The following is a 13,157-nucleotide window of genomic DNA, read 5'->3' as shown; positions in this document are numbered from 1 at the left end:
TTTTCTTGAATTTTTCCAGCTTTAGCTTTTGGGAACTTTTTCAAATTCCCCCCGGGGTTTCATCTTTTTTTTTTTTTTTTTTTTTTTTTTTGAGCATTTCCTCACTCTGGCACCACAAATTGTTAAATTGTTCCAGGCTCATCTTGTATATTCCTTGTCCCAGCCCTAAAATCTCCGATTTCTCTGAAAAGCTGTGGTTCCTTCCCACATGACTTTTAAATGCTCAACAGGAATTATTAGCATTACATATCAAATGAGTCTCACCTGTTAACTACTTCTCCTAATAGTTGTTTTTATTTCAATGTCTACCACGTCAGTTGGTCTTCCATTTTCATTTATATTATATGGAATGACCCCTGATCTTAAAGCTTCTCTTAAATCCATATATGTTTAAGTAGGCAAAAATATCAATTATTTTCTTCTCATATGGTCATACTGAGTATCCACATATAGAAACTGATCTTATTATAAATTATTTTTCCTTTTGATCACAATAAGGGAATTATACTGAATTTTAAAAAATTATGTGAGTAGGTAGGTTATATTATCTATGAATTTTATTTCAGGAGACATTACGTAATGTCTGTTATGTAAAGGGGGTGTTGGGTCCAAAAAGATTGATGTAGAGAAAGAAGAATAAGGTAGACTGCAATGTGTGCACCTTATTTGGATCTTGGATCCTGATAAAAGAAAAAAAAAAACCCTAAAAGTGTTTACGACTAGAAACACTTTTATTTATAAAACTAGAAAGGTGAACTACTAAATATTGGATGATATTAAGGAACAAATTTTGGTGTGATAATAGTGTTATATTTCCCTGGCTTTATTCTGCTGTATTTATTTTCTATGTGTGTATGTTAGTTTCCAATACAAATATAAGAATAAGCTGGCAAAGCAGCCTCATTTGAAAAAAACCATTACCTTTAAACATTAATTCAGACACATCTTAAAATTAACATAGACAGATATTCATGGTATTACCATATTTAAAAGTCTACCTCTTACCAGACTGCTTTTAGCACAGGATGTCAACAATTATTTCAAGGAAAGTGATGAAATTCTCAAAAACATCCCCAAACAAAATTAATTTTAATTCATAAGGGTTTTAAAAGATAATGAGCACTTCAGGAGAAAAGTGCTTTACATAATCAAATGGACAAGGCTAGGGCATCTTCAAAATAGTTGGTAATTACCACACTTCACAGTTGTTTTTTTTTTTTTTTTTTAACTGTCTGTTGTCCTGGGTATTGTGATAGATTTTATAAAAAGTGAGAGACTTTAAACCACTCTCTCCACAGTAAAGAACAATTTAAGTTGTCTTCACTTATTTTAAACCTTCCAGAGTAAAGCAAATTCACTTTAACTCTATTAAAAGAAAACAAGGAAGGAGAGAAAATGTCATCTTCGTATTCTTACTCTGAACAAATTCTACTTTAAGTTCCTAGATATATACTAGAATACATATTTTAGATACGTATGCAAAACCATATGTATCACTTTAAAATATAATGTAGATGGAACTGTTTTTCCATTGCCATTTTACAAATACTCAACTGATCAAACATTTCTAGCTCAACTTAACCACTCCATATTTGGCATTTACTTCACAGTAGATTTTTGACTAAGTATGGTTAAATTTTCTCTGTAACTTAAGTTGCTTTTGTGATTCTCTAAGCTATCATATCATATCATAACTTGCTCTATGATAAAGGTTTCCCCCCAAAAAAAATTTCGAGGGACCAATTAACATTTAGTAGCTATGTAAAGGTGTGAGCTATAGGAATGTACCTAATAAAGTTTTCTGTTCAAAGAAACACTGGTGAAATATAGATAGCAATGCTAACCACTGCTGAGTAATCTGAACAAAATAATATGAGTCATTATTTCTAGTAGGATGTGAAGCCCTTATGAACATCTATGAACAGGCACCCTGTACTTTTATTAGCAGTCCTTTGAGAACAAAACATTCTTCTCAGCACTAGGTTGGTAGTAGCAGTGGTCTGAAGAAGGATTTTTGCCTAGGTCCAGACTCAGCAGAGGGAAGCATCAAACTCCTGGGGTTCACTTCAGAATAGAAAAGCTGTCACCAAGACTATAGTTATGTGCAGCATCTTTGTCACTAACTATAGCCCTATTCAGAGAAGTAGAAACACCTCACCATATATATGTACACAAACACACCCTGCTAGAGGCCAAAGTACCTAAGAACCATAGCCCACCTTACCAGACAGGAGAGAAGTTAGGACTGATGGAGAGACATCCATATCTTTGAAAGTATTCATAGGAGTACTCTTTTTTTTTTCTCCCCCTTTTTGTCTTTTTTCGTGACCGGTAACGGGATCACAACCCACGGTGTTGCACCCGTAACGTGACCGGCAATGGGATCGCAACCCTCAGTGTCGTGCCCATACCGCGCTCAACCAGTGAGCGGACCGGTCTCTATATGGGATCCGAACCCTCGGTGGGAGAGCCACCGCGCTCCCAAGTGCCGCACTCTACCGAGTGTGCCTCGGGGCTGGCCCACACAGGAGTACTCTTATGTCACATCTACTCCAGGTAGGAAGGCAAAGTAGAAATAATATGTATTTTGGAACCAGGTAGAAATTAATTCAAATGGTATACTTAAACACCTTCTCAATAAATATTTGAGTATATAGAACAAGTCATTCAATGTTTCCAAGCAAAAATCTTTCTAAGCAAAAGTTTGCTCACCTGTAAATTAGGTATAATTCCAACCTTTCAAGGCTAGGATAGGCATTAAAGATAATATAGGGAAAGCACTTAGCACAGTACATGGTATGTAGTAAGCACTTAATAAATATTATCTATTATTAGTTCTGCCTCTCAAGATTGTCAACAGAATGGAACCTCTTCCTAAATTTAAAAAAACAAACATATTTACCATGCACTTATTATGTACGGGCATCGTTTTAAAGTATACCACAACAGAAAAATGTGGTAAAAGGTGGAAACACCTTTTAAATTGGTAATTCTAAGTAATATTATCACCCCCACTTTATAAAATGAGAAAACTTGAACAAGTTACTTAAACTGTCCCTAAGATCACATGGCTAGTAAGTGATGGAGTCAGGATGTAAATGCAGGCATCTGCTTCCAAAATGTTCTTAACTATAGTATGTTATATATGCTTAGAGAGAGTTTTGCCTGGAAAAGTTGCCAATTTTTAAAGGGTAGGAAATTCAGGAAATTTTTGAGAAAGTCAAGTCTGAAGATAATTATGTACATACCTGAACTGTGTCCTTTACCCACTAAGTTGTAAATCCAATCCAACAGGGGGGAAAAAGAGAGTTGATGTCAAACCAATTCCATCATGAACAGCTGTCCTGATGAGTTGCTTAACTTCTTTGTACCTTACCTATAAAAAGGTGTTACTCTCCCTTATCTCACTTTAAGCATTACTAATAATATTAGATGTGAAATACATGAGACCGTTCCAATTTGGGCAAATGAGAGGAAAAACCAAGCTGTATTATATGTTTGCAAAAATACCAAAAATAAAAAACTATAATTCTAAGTACACAATAATTCTAACCAGAAATATTCATACAACTCATTTCTAACTAGCGTATTTTCGGTATGGAAATAGCTCCTGGTAAAGAACAGTACTTGAAAACACTGTATTCTCTCAGGTCAATTTCTTTCCAATCTTGTTTGCATTATTAGATTGGTGAGCAAACCCTTTCTTTACATGTTAAGAGTAAGCTTCAGTAGGAGCTCAGTGAAATTATCACAAATCCCAAATATTGGAATATGAATTAACAGGTTTTTACCATAAATAAACTCAAAGCATTATGTCTATGGACAGACTAGAAAGAAAAATTATCTAAGCCCAAATATTCCATAGAACCAATTTCTTTCAGCATGTGGCAATGCAACATCAAACTGAAAGCCTCTGGTGGTCATAGCTAGGAGGCAGTGGAGCAGGCTTCCGAATAAGGACGGCTTGTGCTGTTGATTTAGTGCAATGCTGGTACCAATAGACACTGCCACAAAGCTCATCCTGGCACCAATATGGAGAGAAATGGGGAAAGAGCACCTAGCCCTGCCATACCCATTGGCTCTATGCCACACCGAACCTGGTTTTCACACAGGCTCCAGCAGGCAGGAGGAAAATGAGCAACTGGACTCCTACATGTACCGTTGAGCACCATTAGCAAAAAGTCTACAAGTTAGTCAGAAGGTAGTGAGTTATCTCAATTGATTGTTCATAGTCAGTTACAGACAGAACTCCTTGTTCTACTCTTTCCCCCTTTCTCACTACTGCACTTGACTCGTCTTAACACAATAACAAAAAACTCTACAACGCTTTCTCTTCTATATGTATTTAATACCCCAATGGCCCATTTTGAAAGCCAAAATACAAATGAATTACACAAAATTAATATATAAATTGTTCACTCTGGTAGGAAAAAAAAATCACAAGTCCCAGGGTTATTAAACTTTTGAAAGTGTGGACAGTTGAAGAAAAAAAAATACATGGAATAAACTCCCATGTACACATATAAAACATACCAAAATTACAGCAAAAATTCAGCTAGTGCTGTTAAAATTAATAGTTCAGCAGAATTATGTAAGGCCAGTATTTTAAAGGTTTTTATTTATAAATTACATTGTAAGTGTAACTAACAACTTATTAAAAAATAAGTTCTTTCATAATCTTTTGTAAATAAATTGAAAAAAGTAAAATCCAAGATGTAAGCCTGACTTCCACTGATTTATTGTAGATATTACATGAGAATCTGAGACAAAATAAAAAGTTCAAACAAACATCAAGAAAAGGATATTGGGCACTATTTTCAAAGGCAACTAACTTAATGTGGTTTCTTCTCATCTAGCATTGTATCTGAAGACTGACTAACCTACCTATTAAGACTAGTTCCTAAAAGCATTAATGTCAAATAAATATATAACAGTCATGTATGCTATACTTGATATTAGTTATGTAATGATGTTTTTATCATGGCAAACTATCATACATTAATGTGTGTGCAAGTTTTAATTTAGTAAATCTTGGTTTTTAAAACAATTTCATATTGTGACAAAATACTCAATAGATGAACACAGGAAAATAAAGTAGTTATTACTGTACTCTAGTAAAAAATTAAAATTCAATGAATTTATGAAAATACCAACAAACTCTTTCTGTCCTGAAATTGTAAGTTAAGATAATGAAAACTAAGAATTAATGACTATAATTTAAATTGAAATCAGAGAAGGAATTAAATATATCTGTTCAATTTTAAAAAATTCTATCATGTTGAATAATTGTTTGTAAATCAAATCAGGGCACAATTGCAACCCATTATTTTGTGATACTAGCTAGAACATTTAAGCCTGAAGATGTTTTATTAAGAGTTAACAAACCAGCATGCCTATGTTAAGGTCTTAAAAATTTCACTTATTCTGATTTATATTTTAACAATTCTAAATTGGGAGGAGACATGCTTTATTAGACAAATCTATATAATTTACCTACTACTGATTATCTAGTAGCAAGTAATTCACAAAAAATTCATGACGCACTTGTATTCAGCAAGCTACACTTCACGTTAACTTTCTACATATGTTCTTAACACATGCTTTTCAAAAACTAGTCAAAACAAACTATATCTAGTTTTAAAAAAATTAAAATTATTGTTTTTAAAATCAGAGGGAGGGATGGAATTACACAAGAAAATGATGATTTAAGGTGCATCTTTAAATATTTTATTTTTTTCCTATTAATAAAAGTGCAAATTCAACATTAAAAATAATAAAGATAATGGTTTTCATAAAGCTAAATGGCTATTTATCCATTTTATCTTCCTAATAAATAAAGAATTCACAACAGAGAAATACATTTCAATTTCTTATGAGTTTTTCTTTTACTTTTATAGAGAAAAAAACCTAAGATGGCATTTTATCATTTTCACTCTACTATACATTCCAAAATATATAGTTCTCTTAAAAATACCAAAATGAAGAAATAATTAGAAAGTTTGAATGAAGAAAAATAAATGCTTAGAAAGAGTGGGGTTATTTTTGCATTTTTCTTTTTAAAAATTTATTTATTTTAATTGACACGTATTGATCATATATATTTATGGGGCACAGAGTTTTATTTCAATACATGTATACAATATGTGATTAAATCAAGGTAATTAGCATATATGTCATTGACGGGGGTGTTTTTTTAACTAATAAGTATTTGCTTACTGTGTTGTCCGATTAAGTGACATCAGCAAGTAATAGTTATACCATATGTATAATAATTATGGCATAAATACAGAAATGTTATTAATTCATTGAAATTATTAATATTTCATAACACAATGAGCCTAAACCATGATTTAGGTCTTTGAAGTAGCTAGAGCAACACAATCACAAGAAATGGATAAAGCAATCCTACTCTCACTGTACTCTGGCAGACAATATACAAGTTGGCACTGAAGTATCCATTAAAGTATTAGAAGGCACTTTATGTGCACTGTCATTTAGGAAAGATTTGCTGACAGACCAGTAATCTGTGAATAAATTAATTTAGTCCTTCACTCAACAAATATTTTCTGAGTCCCTATCTTACACCAGATACTTTCTTACCCATTGTTATAAAAACAGGTAGGGTCCCTGCTCTTATCCAGTGGGGGAGTTAGACATCAATCAAATAACCATATAAATTAATGTAAAAATAAAACTGGCAAATGGGATACAGGAGATATATGTGGTACCAGCAGAGCATATAACTGAGAATTTGAGGTGGTTTGGGGAATCTGGGAAGGCTTTCCTGAGGCTGAGGCGGGAAGACTTGAGATCTGAAGGATGCATAGGACTTAACTAGGTGAAGAAAAGAGGTAAGAGAGAACATATTATGTGTAAAAAGGCCCAGTGGTGGGCAAACGAGAAAGACTGACAGGCAACCAGTGTAGCTGGGTATGAGGCTTACCTCAAAGGCAATAACCAAACCTTCAAGGGTCTTATAGGCCAAGTTAAGGACTTTGACCTTTATCCTGAAAACAATGAGAAGCCATTAAATTGTTTTAAGCTAATGGGGATGAGAAGTGCGAGGATAGATTAGATGAGAATCATTTTCAAGGAGTTCATCCTGACTGCAGGTTTATGAATCAAACAAATAAACAAAATTAAGATATTCTGATAATCATGCCCTTGACTGAAAAGGTCATGTCTTGCCTCTCACACTAATAGAAGAAAATGGAGAAACAGAGTACATTAATTTTGCCTTTTCTAAACCCAAACACCACTTCTCAAACTTTTCCACTGATGTATCCGCAATTGATGAACAGAATGTACTCATAACCCTGGGAGGTCTGGGGAATGCAGCTTTAAACAGCCTGCTGCAAGCCTAAAATTCCTGTTAAGCCTCTGGTCTCATCTTTAAAATCATGCCAATTTTGCTTTCTACATCATGAATATAATATCCATTTTTGTTTTAATATAAAAATGTTTTAAAATGCTTAGCAAAAAATCAACCCTTTGGCTTCCTTTGATCATTTGGCTTCCACAACTACAGAAATAAACCAATTTGAGAAGCACAGGCCTATGCTATTCATGAAAACTCAATTCACTCACTGAATGTTATTCAATACAATTATTCCACATTGAAGACTACACTTGCTGTTCTTTAGTCAGATGCTAAACCATGGAAAATCATAAAAAATAAAAAGTTTTAGATTCCATTTTTTTTCAAATTACTTACCTTCTCCCCCCTTTTAAATTAGTACAGATGATCCATCCTTCTAGTACTCTTTATAGAATCTAATACTTTATCATTCACAATAAGCCTTATGTGTGAGAAACTGTAGGGAAGTCACATAGAAAACTAAAAGTCATTAAGAACAAATTAATCCCTAATCTGATGTTGTTCTGCTATAAATAACAATAATTTATTGTTGCTTTAAGAACAGTGTTAATACTTAAAAACTGATCTCCATTCTTCACATAGATTTTGGATCAGTAAAATTCTAAATATCTAACAACATAACGTTAATGATATAACTAATCTTCAAAATAACTCATTTTAACGTTATTTTCAAATTATTCCTGAGAAACAGATTTGACACAGCTGTACCAACTCAATACACATTCTTTGTGGGCTTATTTTTGGCAGCCAAAGTTTTTTAATGTGGTATTTATTTAAACTCAGGACATGATGAGAGTTTTACTGTCTTTGTGAAATGTAGATTTGTTCTTGTACTTTTGTGCCACCTACTCACGTTCCTCCCTCACTTTCCCTCTACTGCCTGCCTCTCCCCTTCAACCAGACAAACCTAGACACAACCCCTGTGGTTAATGACCCTATCCAAACTCTAGAGTCTCTTGCTGTGCCTCTACATGTAGGATACAACACTCTTAGAACGTCCTAATTAAACAAACAGATTAAATAGTTGCTAAAATCCCACCTGCCTCATGGACACCTTCTGGACTCACTAAAATTATCATCGTCTCTTTCCATTGGTGTTTGTATACATAATGCAAACTTTTAAAATATTTACTAAGTGTTCTAGTTGGTATTTGTCTCTGTTCGTCTTGGCATAGGTTTGTCAATGTCATTGCCATTTCTTACAGAGGCTAATTTTCCCAAAACAGAGAATAATTTATTTAAAACAATCCATTAAAGCACCTTCCATGCAGAAGCACTGAATAAATAATATCTAAGAACCAGAATAAATCTACATAAATATACTTTTTCTTCCCAATGTGCACTAAATCATGAGTGTTACTTCAAGGAGCAAATGTTAATGACACTATAAATAAAATAATGTTTCTTGTGAACTAAACCCTACATATCGAAAAGGTAAATTTATTCTTTGTGTAAAATGACAAGAATTCCTTTTCCAAAAAAGTGCCAGATCCAAAATAGATGAATGTTGGTGCCTATCTAGTCACCTTGCAATTTTTTTAAAAAAATCTAATTTTTCAAAAGGAAGTGATATGACTAATTTGATCACTTCAGTTTAACATATTTTTCTTACAGTGTATATGTTTCAAGGTCCTGACAGAAAATTATTTCTAATCTTTCATGAAACTTTAATTCAAAATTTTGATATTTTCCTTTATCTAATTTAGATAAATTTCAACCTCAGCTCTGGGTCCTAGGATGGGAAAAAAGAATTACTAAAGAGTATTGTACTTGTCAAAACTTCTTTGCATTATCAGATACATTCTCCTTTACAGCATTTAACTTTTATACTGAATAGACCTTTTTTCATCACTACATTTTTCTTCTATTATAGGGTTGTATGCAAAACATTGGTTTTGCTTTTTGTACCTAAAATGACGTATTTCATTCTCTGTTCTCAAGATGGCTGAGTCATCAGGACAGAAATTAGAAGTCAGGGAACGCTTCTTGGAGAAAATAGTTTACAGTAAACAGGAAAGAGTGGAACAATTGGCTGAGAAAAGGCTATCTTAAAAATTTAGATTTTAGGAATCACAGTAATACAAGATCGGCTGGAGCTAAGTAACAGAGACCATAAAAGAAGGTCAGCGAAGCGGGGTCTGTTGGTTGACTGAAGATTATAATCATTTTATTTGACCCAGAAAGGGATTAAAGATCACTGAAAGAATGTAATGGAGGGATCAGGTCCTGGAAAATAACTGTCTTAGTCATGTGAATATTCTGAATGAGCCTCAGAGTTGGAAAAGGTGTGAGAAGGAAGTTGGAGTTATTGGGGGTGACATGGAAAAGGGAAACTCATAATAGAATTAATAATAGGGGCCATAAAGTATTAAGAGGTTTTTGTTATATTTCAGTGGGCAAAAAAGCAGAGAAGGGCTATGGACTCAAACACTACTGATTATGAAGTATTTCCAGGCCCTGCAAATGAACAGACAGGATCTGAGAAATAATAGATTTTAGAGTAATAGCCTGAGCAAAAATTAGAAACAGTTATTGGTCTACTTTTCTACCTACAGTTTTTTTTTCCAATAATTGTTTGCTTTTATTTAGTTTGAAAATGGTTACATTTTAAAATTTTACCAAAACTGCAAGAGGACTGAAAGCAATTTCCAATTGAGAAAGGGTTGTTTCAAATGCTAAGGGATGAGCGATTTTCTCCAAAAATATTTTTATAAAATTAAATTTTAATATTAATGTGAAGGTCTATAAGATATCTCCAAATAGCCAGAAATACTATCAGGATAATCTGGAATATAACTACTTATTTTACTGACTCATAAGGAGTTCATGTGTTTCCTGGAACTAACACTGACACTGTCATATCAAATTTTTGTCAGTAGAAAATCTGGTGAGTTCTGGATTTTACAAATAGTGGAGTTAGAGGTGAGCAAAGAAATCCAAGTGTTTCTGTATATCCTTACTAATAATTAATATATAAATTTTATATTTGCATCTTCCTTAAATATACTGTAATAGAAAGTAATAGATCAAAGTGAATTTCAATGTATAAATGGTCCTTCATAAATAATCCTGAATATATGCTACCAAAGCTTAATAATCTTCTCAGCCCAATTTCCCGGTTCAATTCCCTCTTTGATGACTGAATTTCTGTATCACTCCTATAAATTCTCCAGAATCATAAATATATGGCCATGTCTATTATATGCTTAATGGCTCCTTTTCTGTTTAGTGAAGAGAAAAATACCCTAGAAAGAACATAAAGCCTGTAGCTTACTAAACAGAGTTATAACTATTTATGATTGTGACCAGTTGAAAGCATATTCTATATGCTTTAAATGTTAAGGATGATGAAACTGTCACATTAGGAGCATGCTCTGAAGAACTCCTAAAATGTTTTGGTTGTTCAAGAGTCTTGTCCATTCTTTGGTACTGCCTTTATATCACTATACATTATACGACACTAAATTAGGTTTTGCCATCCCAAAGCAACAGCCTAAATTAGCAGTTGACTTTTAAACATTACTGCATCTGAGGAAAGGGTGAGAAGTATTTTAAAAATATCTTTCGTTAATGTTTATTTGGGTAAAAGGGTAGAGAAGAAAAAATTAATTAACAGTGTAAGTTACAAGTTGAGAAAATGCTCATTTCATCCAATTATTTTTCAAAATCTCATTTTCTGATAATATCTCAAATCAAATTTATATGAATATTATGGAAATTTCAGCAGTTAAGTAGTTTCAGAATTGAAATATATATAGGTAATTACATCACGGTCTTCCAGTCATGTATGTACAAATATACACAAATTCTATCTTGGCTATCTAACTGATCTTTTCAAACAGCTTTAAAATTAATCACCAACAGGTATGAAAACAAGTTATTCAACTTAAATATAACCATTTAAAATCACAGCTAAAAATGTTAACCTAACTTCAAGGAAGCTGCATTCTAGGCTGGAGAGATTTTCAAAGGCCTAATGTACTGGAAAACTAATAATGTGTGTCAGAATATGTGCATCATATGTTCTCATTGCTTAGTGAACCTAAACTGTGGAGAGAGGGGAACCTGCAGAACTTAACTGGTAGGGTGGGAGGTGGAGAAGATGGAGTACGCAGCACTCACTACAAGCATCATGGGAATTTGTGAGAGGTAATCTATGAAGGTAATCCGACTCCCATGGAGCCCAGATAGCTTTTCTTTGAATATTTCAGCAACAGACTCAAACTAAAATAACATTTTAGACAAATTCAAAGAAAGGGTTTTAATTAAGCATTCTTGCTTCCTGCATAGACTCTATAGCTCTTTCTTCCATGACCGGGAAACAGAGAAGACAGATGTTTGTCTTTATCTACGAAGGGGGGTAGGGAGGATTGGTGTGAATCTAGGAAATTGGAATTTCAATAGCAAATACAGAAAGAGAAAAAGCAGCAGAAAAGATGAGCCACTGCAGGACTTCGTCTTAGTCATCTTTATAATCCTCATGAAACCTTCGCACAATGCACCGCACACAGGGGGACAGGCAATAAATAATAAATTAGGTTTAATTCAATTCACTTACATTTGTACCATGCTTTGCAGTTGCAAAGCACTTTCTACATATTGGAAAAGAAAAAGTAAATGAGGGATAAAGGGGCAAGTAAGTGAATAAAAGGAAAGCAAAATAGAAAAAGGAAAATCCACAAAGAATAAGAGGCAGAAAAGGTTGGGGAAAGGATAGAGGGAAAACGAGCTTCTCTCTGTCACCCTCAATCTCTTTCAATCACCCTACCTTTCGTTCTAATGTACCTGGAACTTAGAAAGTCTGATTGCTAAGCAAGCCCTAAGAAGGGAGCTCCCTCATCTTCAGAACAGGCACTTTCAGAGATAAAGAGCCCTTGGTCCCTGACTGATCTATTTAGAGTTTATGCTCAGGTATGATCTCCAGCAAAGCTCTAACATCTCCCAAGTGTGGCCAAGGGATCCTTTATTTCATTCCATCCATCCCCTCCTCAGCATTCCCTAAATCTTAAGGAAGAGTTGGGCCTGGGGATGGAAGGGGTGGGGGCGGTGTCCTATCCTCTACACGCCCCTTAATTCAGACAACAGAGGGAGGTAGTGAGGCAGAAAAGCTCAGGGACTAAGAAAAAGCCCACGTTTGCGACCAAGAGGGCGAGTGTTTAAAACCGTGGTTATTAGAAATTGCCAGGGGCAAGAAGGAGGGATGCCTTCAAGATGGAAGAAATGACATGGTACTTGAATGCGCATCACCTTACACCTAGCGTCGAGCCACTAATAAAAAGCCCTGAGGTCCAAAGCCTCAACAGGCCCGAACCGGAGGAGGCAAAGGACGCGTGGGGATGCGCAGAAAGGAGCTCACAGATACCAGCGCTGATGCTGTCCCAGGGGAAGCATGTTCTCCTCATCCCAAAGTAACACGTCCCCCTCAGCATCCTCAGCCCAACCTGAGGGGCGGAGGGGGGGGGGCTTCCCGGCTCCAAACGGGAGCGGCCGCGTCCTGACCCCATTATGCGGACTTAAAAGTTGCCAGGAGAGTTGGCGCTGCGAAAGGCACCTGGCAGGGGTGGCCGCCAAGGGGGCGTCAGGTTTGCCAGGAACAAAGGGGCTGGGGAAGGGGCGACGAGAGGCGCAGGACCGGGGGCTGGGGGTGGAGGGGGGGGTTCTCCCTGAGCTGGGGGAAAAGGGTCGCTACGTCCTCCCAGCCTGGAGGAGAGGCGCTGAGTGGAGCCGGGAGTGGGCAAGATGAGCCGGGATTCCGCCGCCCGGCTTCCTGCCTCCAACA

At 35.2% G+C, this 13,157-nt stretch overlaps 1 protein-coding gene across 1 annotated transcript in view; it reads right to left on the bottom strand.

Annotated features, from left to right (window-relative positions):
* The window catches only part of LOC103593044 (connector enhancer of kinase suppressor of ras 2-like), a gene marked incomplete at its 3' end in the record, with an annotated part of 120,063 nt that overhangs the window by 105,845 nt on the left and 1,061 nt on the right, over positions 1-13,157 (bottom strand). The window lies entirely within an intron of this gene.

Source organism: Galeopterus variegatus, unplaced genomic scaffold (assembly GCF_000696425.1).
Source record: "Galeopterus variegatus unplaced genomic scaffold, G_variegatus-3.0.2 Scaffold1266, whole genome shotgun sequence".
Lineage (NCBI taxonomy): Eukaryota > Metazoa > Chordata > Mammalia > Dermoptera > Cynocephalidae > Galeopterus > Galeopterus variegatus.
The sequence above is the reverse complement of the archived record's forward strand: the minus strand, read 5'-3'. Positions and strand labels throughout refer to the sequence as shown.